A 12,958-nucleotide genomic window follows, 5' to 3' on the forward strand; every position below is an offset into this window, starting at 1 on the left:
CAGTGCTGGATCATCCAAAACCTCATCTTCCTCACTTCGAATCTGGTCATACTCTTCCTTTCCCTTATTACTTGCTTGTTCAATCTCTTCTGTCACTCCTTCACTGGCACTACTGCTACTCCTTAACTCCTCTTCCTCCTCCCTGCTCTCCTCTGCATCAGTCTCTGACAGCTTTCTGCTGAGATTCTGCCTACCCGGGGCTCTCTAGGCGCTAGGAAGTTCGTAAACAAAGAGAATTTTAGGTTTAATGTTCGCTCCTACAAAGGTTACCATACTAAAAGAAAAATGTCTTATTAGAATACATATAATACATACAAACGGGATGATTGGGTAGAGATGCCTCATCTGATTAGAGGTAAACAGAGGTACATCTCCTTCCATAAAGCACTCAGAACGGCCCCCATTGATAGAGGGCCGTAGTAGGGTGCTCACATAGTGGGCATGAATGTTAAGAAGCCCGGTAAATGCATTTAGAACCGTATTTTAGTTTTGGGTTACCAGGTGCCTATTTTCAATCACCAGGTGCAGAGGTACATCCTAATCCGCATTCTAAAAAATATGTTATACCTTCCATAAATCACTCAGGATGGCCAACATTGAAAGAGGGCCATAGTAGAGTACTCCCATAGCGGGCATGAATATTAGGAAGCAAGGTAAATGCACTTAGAACTGTATTTTAGTTTTGGGTTACCAGGTGCCTATTTTCAATCACCAGTTGCACAGAGGTACATCCTAATCCGCATACTAAAAAATATCTTAGACCTTCCATAAAGCACTCAGGACGGCCCCCATTGTTAGAGGGCCGTAGTAGGGTACTCACATAGTGGGCATGAATGTTAGGAAGCCAGGTAAATGCACCTAGAACCGTATCACTTTTGTTTTTGAGGTGGGGGGGGGGGGGGGGGGGGGGGGGCGGTACAAACGGGATGGTTGGGTAGAGATGCCTGATCTGATTTATGATTATACATTTTAATTTTCATCACAGATTTTTTTGTCTAACAGTTTAAAAATGATAGACAATCACTCATGTTTCCCCTCCTTAACGACACCCTTGGGTATTCATGAGTTCTATTGACTCTGGGGAAGTAGCTAGATAACGTAATGTGTCTCTGCCAAAATCCTGAAGCACTGTATCTCTTTAACGTCGTTAACGTTAGCAAAATTCATTAGCTAGGCTCGTGCATCATTCTTTTATGACACTACCTAGCAAACATCAAATCAAATTGTATTTGTCACATGCTTACTTACAAGCCCTTAACCAACAATGCAGTTTTAATAAAATCCCCCCAAAAGTAAGAGATAAGAATAACAAATAATTAAAGAGCAACAGTAAATAACAATAGCAGGACTTTATACCGGGGGTACCGGCACAGAGTCAATGTGCGGGGAGCACCGGTGTCGAGGTATTTGAGGTAATATGTACATGTAGGTAGAGTTATTAAAGTGGCTATGCATAGATAATAACAGCAGTGTGTAGGGGGGGCAATACAAATAGTCTGGGTAGACATTAGCTGCTCAGGAGTCGTATGGCTTGGGGGTAAAAGATATTTAGAAGCCTCTTGGACCTAGACTTGGCGCTCCGGTACCGCTTGCCGTGTGGTAGCAGAGAGAACAGTCTATGACTAGGGTGGCTGGAGTATTTGACAATTTGTAGGGCCTTCCTCTGACACTGCCTGGCATAGAGGTCCTGGATGGCAGGAAGCTTGGCCCCGGTGATGTACTGGGCTGTATGCACTACTCTCTGTAGTGCCTTGCAGTCAGAGTCTGAGCAGTTACCATACCAGGCAGTGATGCAACCCATCAGGATGCTCTCGATGGTGCAGCTGTAAAACCTTTTGAGGATCTGAGGACCCATGCCAAATCTTTTCATTATTCTCCTGAGGGGGAATAGGTTTTGTCGTGCCCTCTTCACAACTGTCTTGGTGTGCATGGACCATGTTAGTTTGTTGGTGATGTGAAAACGCCAAGGAACTTGAAGCTCTCAACCTGCTCCACTACAGCCCCGTCGATGAGAATGGGGCGTGCTCAGTCCTCCTTTTCCTGTATTCCACAATCATCTCCCTAGTCTTGATCACGTTGAGGGAGAGGTTGTTGTCCTTGCACCACACGGTCAGGTCTCTGACCTCCTCCCTATAGACTGTCTCATCGTTGTCGGTGATCAGGCCTACCACTGTTGTGTCATCAGCAAACATAATGATGGTATTGGAGTCGTGCCTGGCCGTGCAGCCATGAGTGAACAGTGAGTACAGGAGGGGACTGAGCATGCACCCCTGAGGTTCCCCCGTGTTGACAATCAGCGTGGCGGATGTGTTGTTACCTACCCTTACCACCTGGGGGCGGCCCGTCAGGAAGTCCAGGATCCAGTTGCAGAGGGTGTTTAGTCCCAGGGTCCTTAGCTTAGTGATGAGCTTTGAGGGCACTATGGTGTTGAACGCTGAGCTGTAGTCAATGATTAGCATTCTCACATAGTGTTCCTTTTGTCCAGATGGGAAAGGGCAGTGTGGAGTGCAATAGAGATTCCGTAATCTGTGGATCTGTTGGTGCGGTATGCGAATTGGAGTGGGTCTAGGGTTTCTGGAATAATGGTGTTGATGTGAGCCATGACCAGCCTTTCAAAGCATTTCATGGCTACAGACGTGTGCTACAAGTCGGTAGTCATTTAGGCAGGTTACCTTAGTGTTCTTGGGCACACAGACTATGGCGGTCTGCTTGAAACATGTTGGTTTTACAGACTCAGTCAGGGAGAGGTTGAAAATGTCAGTGAACACACTTGCCAGTTGGTTAGCGCATGCTCGGAGTACACGTCCTGGTAATCCGTTTGGCCCAGCAGCCTTGTGAATGTTGACCTGTTTAAAGGTCTTACTCACATCGGCTGTGGAAAGCGTGATCACACAGTAGCTTCCCTTTGTAGTCTGTAATAGTTTGCAAGCCCTGCCACATCCGACGAGCGTCGGAGCCGGTGTAGTACGAATCAGTCTTAGTCCTGTATTTATGCTTTGCCTGTTTGATGGTTATAACAGGATTTCTTATAAGATTCCGGGTTAGAGTCCCGCTCCTTGAAAGCGGCAGCTCTATCCTTTAGCTCAGTGTGAATGTTGCCTATAATCCATGGATTCTGGTTGGGGTATGCATGTACTGTCACTGGGGACGACGTCCTCAATGTACTTATTGATAAAGCCAGTGACTGATGTGGTGTACTCCTCAATGCCATTCACCTGACCACTTTTTTATAGACCGAGTAACTGGTGCTTCCTGCTTTCATTTTTGTTTGTAAGCAGGAATCAGGAGTTGTGGTCAGATTTGCCAAATGGAGGGCGAGGGAGAGCTTTGTAGGCATCTCTGTGTGTGGAGTAAAGGTGGTCTAGAATTTTGTAATCATGTAATCAATACTGTGCAACGTTAACTTTGATTGGGTGAAAATAAAATGCTTGCTACGTAATCTTTCTAGATAGCCTAGGTAGTTTGCTATTGTTAAACAACATCCCCAGAGCTTTTAATTAGATTTTTTACTAGCCAAACAACTCACCATGTTGTCCTGTCTTGTTGCTATGAAACACAAGTTTCATAACGCATGTGCAAGAGCACGAGCAATCTTCGTTCCCACGCCCCCTTCTCAAAAATACATTGGTATTCATTCTGTAGTAGTAGGACTTAAATGCATATCACGTGTAACAATTTTTAATCTATTTGGATGGTTTGTTCACAAAGCTGTAAAGAAGCAGGGCCATTGTCTTTTCAGATTTATTTCATTTTGATCATGAACATTTCAGTTTTGAACATGCATTGAACATGCATTGTTGTCATGAACACGAATAGCTGTCAATACATTGGACCTGCAGCTAAAAATATAACATAAATGTAAAGGAGATATTTAACCCAGTATTATGACAATTTTGCTTGAAAAAACGAACTATTTTGAAACGTAGCTCTTCTGAACAAGACTGTACTACAACGCTATCACCACTGGGTGGAACTAGCACATCATCGTTGGTTTATGAAAACGACCACTAGTAGTGCCAGTTATGTCTGCCACATTTGCTTTATTACCAAAGAGTAATAGGCCTATAGATTATTTGGATTGCGTGTTCCATGCAGATGTAGACCTGTCAAATAATCTGAGGTTATTTAGCAAAAACTGCAATGCTGGCCAGTAGATAACTTTTAATGTACAGTATGTAATTGACCAGAGTACATGGCTGTGGTTCAGTAACCATATTCAAAAATTATCTCAGAGTAGCAGTGCTGATCAAAGATTAGGTCCCCCCTGTTATTTTATTCATAATGATTTAAAAGGCAAAACGTACCCTAGATCAGCACTCCTACTCCGAGATGCTTCACGAATATGGGCACAGTGTGCTGCTGCTGGGAAATTTCAACTAAGGTAAGATAACCAGCCACTCCGTGTCGTGTTTAAGAACAGCCCTTAACCGTGGTATATTGGCCATATACAACACCTCCTCTGGCTTTATTGCTTAAATATACCCACCTGCCCACCTACTCTTTCTAAGCCTGGGATATCATTAACTTTTAAGGCGCCTAAAAATGCCAGATAGAGTAATCAGTTTATAAAAATAAATGTCCTCATTGAATTATGTGATTACACACTTTCTTCTGATTTTTCAGGGCCTCACACATTGATATCATGAAGACACCTGGTTATTACACCCACTTTTGGACACCGAATTGATCTGTTCAATATCCACTTCTATTCTGGTAATATCAAATACCCCCATATAAAAAAGTGTAGAAGACAATTTCGTTCAATAGGTTCAAATTTGGACAATAACAACGCATCAGAAGACTGTGTGCGGCTCGAAACCGCTCATTGAAGTGACTCAAGCATGCGCAATGCAGCCCTGTGTCAATTCAAGTAGCCCCAGTAGAGGCCAAGCAGAGCGGAGTGACTACTCGGGCTCGCGTAGCAGTCTCCCTTCCCAGTTCCTGTTTCCGCCTTTCAATCTTCAGACAGCTTAACAACTTAAAGCCTCATCGTCAGGCAGAAAATAGACCTTGAAGAAATCCAAGCTTTACGAGGTAAAGCCCGGTAAGACATTTTTCCTTACTGTGTGTGCAGAAAACGAATAGGAATGTGTGTCTGCGCCGACTCCTTTATCCCTCCATCCCTGGCCTGTTGCTATTTGCCTGCTTCGACCGCAGCCGAGAGGTAACAAAATAGCGGGCAGGGATTCACGAACGAGGCTCCGTTAGAATTCCTGTCGTCCTTTTCAAATTCAAAGGCGTTTGTGCATAGGAATTTGTCGGAGGTTCATTCCTTCATTTTTGCTACTATGTGCACAACGGTTATGTTAAAATGGTATAAAGTATGACAGCGACAATTCAGACGCCAGGCAGGGACAATAAACTGCGATTTCTCTCCCATATTACCTCTAAAATGAGTGCTGTGTTGAAAGAAAGCGCTCACATTTGTGAAGCTTTCTTCTAAACAAACGAAATACTTAGCCAATGTTTTCTGTGGCTATATCGACTGTTATTTTGTGAAGTCAGCTTGCGTCGGTGTCTGCTCCCTTGTCCATCGTGCTGTGTCGAATCAAAACTCATCTTGAGCAGGTCCGCTATTTTTCAGACATTGGTTGAAGCCGATGAAAAGTAGCCTACCTCATTTTGGATATGCATTCTGTTGTTTTTGTGCAGATGATCCAGCATAAACAAAATAGTTGAGTAATACGCCTATAACACACGCACACACACACGCACGCACACACACACAATGTGTACATTGTTTACGTTTAGTTTTCGGCTCAACTCCGTAATCATGCTATGCAAATTATGTTTTTCATTATGTGTTCTCTCGTGTTTTTATTTCTTGACTACAGTTACCACATACCACAGTAGGCATAGTATAAAAAGATACTGCTGATAGTTCATAGATAGGTCTATTTGCTTGTGCACACCTTACAGACTTCCCTTTTGAATTCAAAGAAAACCCTGTAGCCGGTTATGGCCAACATTGGCTCACTGGCTCATCGGAAATAGGACGTCTTGAGATGTAAACATGCAACTTGGGACTAGCCCAGTCAACCTGCTTGGGCCATCTGTGGGATAATAGCCCTAGAATGACCCATGAATCCTGATACATTACTGTGTGAATAGTATAATCTAGTACCAGCAGGACTATTATAGTAGTATTAGGTCTTTAATGTTACAATTTTGACCATTTCACGTTATTGATGTGCTACGACTATAAAGATATGATAGCATTTCACAGCTTCATTTGTCTTAGAGAATTGAGATGGTATTCCGCTAATTCAAATGACCTGCTTTGCCAAGCGTACAGTAATTATGAGCTATGTAATGTGAATGTCTCGTCTTGTCCTCTGTTTGGGGTGATTGCACAAAGTTGAATTATATTAACAAGGCCTTTGTATGCACAATTGGCCAATTCATGAATCTTGAATTCCAATTTCCATGTTACGATTCTCTCTGCCACGTTACAGACATAATTCATGAAGTAAAACCACAGCGATGACAGGCTACCACCACATTCTGATTTTAAGGTTTTACAATTAGTTATTTTTAAATAAATCATCTTACATATTCAAGTCAAGGGAAGGTGAGAGGACAGGATGGTTGAGAGACAAGTGTCTCTCACCTTTCATCTTATTTGAATTTTTCCAAGTATGTGTAGTGGACATCATGGATACTATAGTAATTGCTATAAGCATATCATAGGACTACTGTAGGCCTACCACGTAAACAGTTTAATTTATCCCTGTAGGCAAGAGAAGACTGAAGACTCTTCATGCTAGATTTCTAATCATGTTTCACATGTGTTACAGATGTAGGATCTTAATTTGAGCCAGTTTCCGACAGCAGAAGAATAATCCTACAGCAACAGGACATGTGAATTATTATATGGATCATAATTGATGGACATTTTTGTAGGGGTTGATACATTTTTGGTTAGGGCGAGTCAATTCTGAAATTCCAAAGTGGAATTGACAAACTACAGAAGCCTTTTTAAAACTCAAAACCACTGCAAGAAAATTCTCAGTAACAAAACAGTGGTCAACTTCAGATCCGACACGCTGCTAACTTAAATTAAGACTAAAAAGCACATTTTTGTTTTCCTACCTTTTTTATGATATAAGCCATTTTGACATTGCAGCTGGCCCATCTAGCAGAAACCGCTCAGTTCTGCCTCCAGGGCAAGACTCATGACAATAGGCGTCAACCTGCAATTAGGCCAGGAGAGCTGTATATCTAACAGTAACAATTAATTTGATGCGAGTGCTCTGCTGCTATCCAACACTTGCAGGAATTTAATCTCATGCTTTGTTGAAGTAGCCACTGCCCCCATTGTGTTCATACTAGAAAAGCTTTTATGTTATTGAGCTTTAGGATCACTTCCTTTCAAAACATTACACTTGAACAGGTCCTCCAAATGATAAACATGTAAAGGGATAGGCTATATGATAGATATATACACTTGAAGTCAGAAGTTTACATATTAGTCATTAAAACTCGTTTTTCAACCACTCCACAAAAGTCTTGTTAACAAACTATAGTTTTGGCAAGTCGGTTAGGACATCTACTTTGTACATGACACAAGTCATTTTTCCAATAATTGCTTACATACATATTATTTCACTTATAATTCACTGTATCACAATTCCAGTGGGTCAGATGTTAACACACACTAAGTTGACTGTGCCTTTAAACAGCTTGGAAAATTCCAGAAAATAATGGCATGGCTTTAGAAGCTTCTGATAGGCTAATTTACATAATTTGAGTCAATTGGAGGTGTACCTGTGGATGTAAAGGCCTACCTTCAAACTCAGTGCCTCTTTGCTTGACATCATGGGAAAATCAAAAGAAATCAGCCAAGACCTCCACAACTCTGGTTCATCCTTGGGAGCAATTTCCAAATGCCTGAAGGTACCACATTCATCTGTACAAACAATAATACGCAAGTATAAACACCATGGGACCACGCAGCCTTCATACCGCTCAGGAAGGAAGTGCGTTCTGTCTCTTAGAGATGAACGTACTTTGGTGCGAAAAGTGCAAATCAATCCCAGAACAACAGCAAAGGACCTTGTGAAAATGCTGGAGGAAACAGGTACAAACGTATCTATATCCACAGTAAAACAAGTCCTATGTCGACATAACCCGAAAGGCCGCTCAGCAAGGTAGAAGCCACTGTCCCACCAAATTCACCATAAAAAAGCCAGCCTACGGTTTGCAACTGCACATGGGGACAAAGATCGTACTTTTTGGAGAAATGTCATCTGGTCTCATGAAACAAAAATAGAACTGCTGTTCTGCCCCTGAACAGGCAGTTAACCCACTGTTCCTAGGCCGTCATTGAAAATAAGAATTTGTTCTTAACTGACTTGCCTGGTTAAATAAAGGTAAAATAAAAATAAAAATTGTTAGGTTTAGAGGAAAAAGGGGGAGGCTTGCAAGCCAAGAACACCATCCCAACTGTGAAGCACGGGGGTGGCAGCATCATGTTGTGGGGGTGCTTTGCTGCAGAAGGGACTGGTGCACTTCACAAAATAAATGGCATTATGAGGTCGGAAAATTACGTGGATATATTGAAGCAACATCTCAAGACATCAGGTGAAGCTTGGTCTCAAATGGGTCTTCCAAATGGACAATGACCCCATACTTCCAAAGTTGTGGCAAAAGGGCTTAAGGACAACAAAGTCAAGGTATTGGAGTGGCCGTCACAAAGCCCCTGACCTAAATCCTACAGAAAATGTGTGGGCACAACTGAAAAAGTGTGTGAGCAAGGAGGCCTACAAACCTGACTCAGTTACACCAACTCTGTCAGGAAGAATGGGCCAAAATTCACCCAACCTAATTTCGGAAGCTTGTGGAAGGATAGCTGTAACGTTTGACCCAAGTTAAACAATTTAAAGGCAATGCTACCAAATACTAATTTGGTAGCATTGAGTATGAGTATGTAAACTTCTGCCCACTGGGAATGTGATGAAAGAAATAAAAGCTGAAATAAATAATTCTCTCTACTATTATTCTGACATTTCACATTCTTAAAATAAAGTGGTGATCCTAACTGACCAAAGACAGGGAATTTTTACTAGATTTAAATGTCAGGAATTGTGAAAAACGGAGTTTAAATGTATTTGGCTGAGGTATATGTAAACTTCCGACTTCAACTGTAATATGATGACATTATTCGTTTTAACAATGTAGAGTCCATAGAGACACTGCAGTACCTGTCACTCCACCACACCTCAACAGTCAGCACAAAAACATCAGTCATCTTGAATGTCAACAGGAGTACCTGGCAACAACCAGAAACACCTACACACAGAATAACATACTCTACAAGTATGTTAATGATAGCTTTGTCTGTTGTTTGCATCAACCTGGGCTTGGGTTGATTGAAGCCTTGGTTTCCGGAAATGTTTACGCGATCACCTGTGTGCCCCAAAGGTGTTAGTTGTTATTAGATGTGTGCCGAATAGTCAGACAAAACAAGTATCGAAACGGATATGGGCAATTTTCTGGATACGATTATAATCCGAGTATTTTTGGTAATTATCTGTGGAGAAAATAAAATAAATAAATATATATATATATATATAAATTTTCGAATGCCAGCCAGCATCTTTCTAATGCCAGTCAGTCAAGTGAGGTCCTACGGGGTGTAAATAAGTCAACTGGCTAGTGTGCTTGTCTGTAAAGACGAGGCCGGGCTGTGCGTTAATCAGAGCAGCAGGATCAGATAGACTGAGGCTGTATTTCTCTTGTCTACTCACTTCATCATTTCACCCAATCACTTTCACTTCTCTTTTTCGGTCTGGTCATTGAGACTGCTGCTGCCTCCTTTTAGCCTGCTGCTATGCTAAATGAAATGGCAAGGACGTTTGCTATCACGCTATCAATGTGCATAATATCTAACAAGCGGGGCGAGGGTATGGAAGAAGAAATGAAACATCGATGCGCATTCTGACCGATAGCATGCTTTTCTGCCCGCTGCAAGTTGAGGAGACACAGGCCACACACACACACCCCTCCATGGCTCTTAATCAGCAGCTTGTTTGGTCTATAAATGTGCAGGGAGATAGATATTTTTGCCAACATCTACTTAGGCATATTAGAACATTTTCTTTTTTTTGATCTGACTATCAACTGTCAATTTACAGATACGATTACCAGTACAAGTCTGGCCATGTCGGCACACCCCTAGTTGTCACGTTCCAGATATGATCACACTTTAACCACCTGTATGAGGTCCATGATCCGTATGAAGTGTTTGTGACCTACAGTTGCAGTGACTTACAGCCGCAGGCTGAAACGTTGACAATGAATGTTCTTCTTTATATCCCCTTGTTGTTTGTTTCCTATAGTATTTAGATCTGAGCCCAGGGTATGTGCATTCTGGCACTGTTCACTGTGTTATCTAACAAGTCTGTCTTATAGCCTGGTCTACATTTCATGTAGATAAGATAGCAGAGGTCCAAGAGGCCATTGTTGCCTTTTTGCCTAGTTCGCAAATTGAATACTCATGTTACCTATTACTTGGAGGCTCAGCAAACTTTGTTTGTGAGTAGCATGAGTGAATTGAGTTGTAACAATAGACCAGCAAATACATTTTATTTTCCATATCCTTGTTCTGTTCTATTCTGGAAAGTTGAAAACACCATGTTTGTTGTAGGAACGAGCTCTGGTGTCTCTGGGGTAGGGTAGCTGAAATGTAACACATCTCTTTTGGGTTAGCTGTAAAAGTCTGTAAACCTGTCAAAGTGTTTGTTTGTCAAACATTACCATGGAGACTTGTGTTATCTATCCTCTACAAGATTACCAATGAGGCAAACATCTATGCAGTTACATTTTGGTATATTATTTTTGACGATATATCGTATTGTTTTGACAATATCGCAATGTTATTTTTTCGCTAGTTTGCTGTACCTGCAACAAAACTCCAGTATTATTCCTTCATAGCTTGCTCTCCACCTTCTTTTTAAATAGGGAGCCAATTTGTTTTCAGCACATACTTCCACGACTGATCAAAACAAGTTTTCTCATGGCTCCCTCTTGTCCCTCTGCAGCAGACATATGGTGAGAAATATGTTTGGAACATCGAATCGCAATAACATTATCGCGTTGCAATACATATAGAATTGTGAGAACTGCAATCCATATTCTATCGGCACCTAAGTATCGGTATCATATGGTCCCTGGTAATTCCCAGCCCCATACAACATGTGGCTTTCTCTAGTCTGTAGCCTACCAGCGTGGCCTTGGTGAGCACTGTGCACATCTCCATTGTCTCAAAGACCCTTATCACCACAGTCACCCAGATGGCTTCAGCACAGAAGAACCACACACAGAGATGGATGCGCGCACACACACACACACACACACACACACACACACACACAAATAAGGTCTCATTCTCATCTTTGGCACCAGTTTGCTCCGTGTCTTACTATTCCCACTGAACATAGTAGAGCAGGATTGTAAGACCTATTGGAGGGCTGTGTTAAAAGTGTTAAAAATGTTGTCATGTATTCTCACTGGGAGAAGCTCCTGTGCCATCTTAACTTTGCTGACGACGAGTCCATATATTTTATGACTGGATGGAGGGAGGGTGTGTGGGCTTGGCTATGTTAGTCATTGAATGGACAGAGGTAAAACATTAACTTGTGACCGTGGTATGACTCTAAAGGGTGTTCTGCTATAGCTGGGGAATTGCTGCTGATACTTATCTTTCAAGGTGTGTTCCACACAGGGTTAGCGGGAATAGAATAGAGGACATCTACAGTACCTGAGCCTCGGTGGATTGTTGCCAGGTGAAATGCACCCGTGTTGACTGCTGTAACGGAGAAGCCTCTATATTCTCTCATATTACATGGCAAAAGTAAGCTGATCAACCATAACCGAATATGTTGTGAAAGGAAGTATTGGTAATTACTACTGATTGCATTGGAAATCTTAAGAGATCATCAATTGACAGTTCAATGAGGTGGTTTTGATTGACAACGCTTCAGAGAGCCTTAACTATACAACCCCCCTTACACACACTCCGTTAGGCTCTTTATCCTTCTCTCTTTATTTCTCTCTCTTTCTCTACCCCCCTCTCCCTCCCTCTCCATCCCCCCTCTGTCTCTTTATTTTTCTCTTTCATACCCCCCCCTCTCTCTCTCCCCTCTTATCTCTCTGCCTCCACATCCTCCTTTCCAATGTTCCAATGTTGTCGATATCCAGTGACAGCTCTCAGTGGGTTTCCATGGCGATGCCGGCAAAAGGCAGGAATAAAGAAGTGCTGATTAGTTTTAATGATAGTGTCGCTTTTCCTTTCTTTCTGTTCGACTAGAGAAAATCTCGCTTAACAGGTGATTTTGTATGAAGTGTAAGAGGAAGAGGGGTTGGTGCGTGTATGTGTGATGGATGACAAACTGAGAAGTGACAGAGAGGGAGGGGCTAATCACACAGGCTGGATCTCTGGCAGTGACCCTATTTGTAGCGCACAACGCTTTACACATGATGAACGCTCTCGCTCTCTCAACTTCAATTCTATTCCATTTGCGTTATTGGCATGACATTGGCATGGCGTAACAATGTACATATTGCCAAAGTGTACTTTGGAGATTAAGTGATATATTTACAATAAAACCATAACTAAAATAAACATCATCAAGATGGTCACTGGGGGACTCTCTCTTTCTCTCTTTCTGCCCAGTAAGATGTGGTGAAACCTCACCAAGCCCCATCTTGGCATCTGTATTATTCATGCAGAGAAAGCAGAGATGATCGAGCCATCATGCCTCATCTTACAAGAGACCCGTGTGTGTGTGTGTGCGTGCGTAGCCAGTCAGTGTAGTTGTCCCCATCGGTCCTGACCGTCACAGTGCCCACAGCCCAACAGGGACTTTTGATCAGCTATAAATAAATCTCTCTCTCCCTGGCTGCAGTGTGGAGTCAAAACTGCATCCCGAATGGCACCCTATTCCGTATTTAGTGC

General features: G+C 42.3%; 1 protein-coding gene across 2 annotated transcripts in view; it reads left to right on the forward strand.

Annotated features, from left to right (window-relative positions):
- Nucleotides 1-4,868: 4,868 nt before the first annotated feature.
- Nucleotides 4,869-12,958, forward strand: part of LOC139375009 (alpha-(1,6)-fucosyltransferase-like) — a 114,283-nt gene continuing 106,193 nt past the window's right edge. Inside the window, exon 1 of one of the 2 annotated variants that reach the window (XM_071116352.1) lies at nucleotides 4,869-5,034. The gene's annotated coding sequence lies outside the window, so the exon portion shown is untranslated. Of the gene's footprint in view, nucleotides 5,045-12,958 lie in introns of both variants that reach the window. The other variant, XM_071116351.1, reaches the window with a different exon arrangement.

Source organism: Oncorhynchus clarkii, chromosome 19, assembly GCF_045791955.1.
Source record: "Oncorhynchus clarkii lewisi isolate Uvic-CL-2024 chromosome 19, UVic_Ocla_1.0, whole genome shotgun sequence".
Lineage (NCBI taxonomy): Eukaryota > Metazoa > Chordata > Actinopteri > Salmoniformes > Salmonidae > Oncorhynchus > Oncorhynchus clarkii.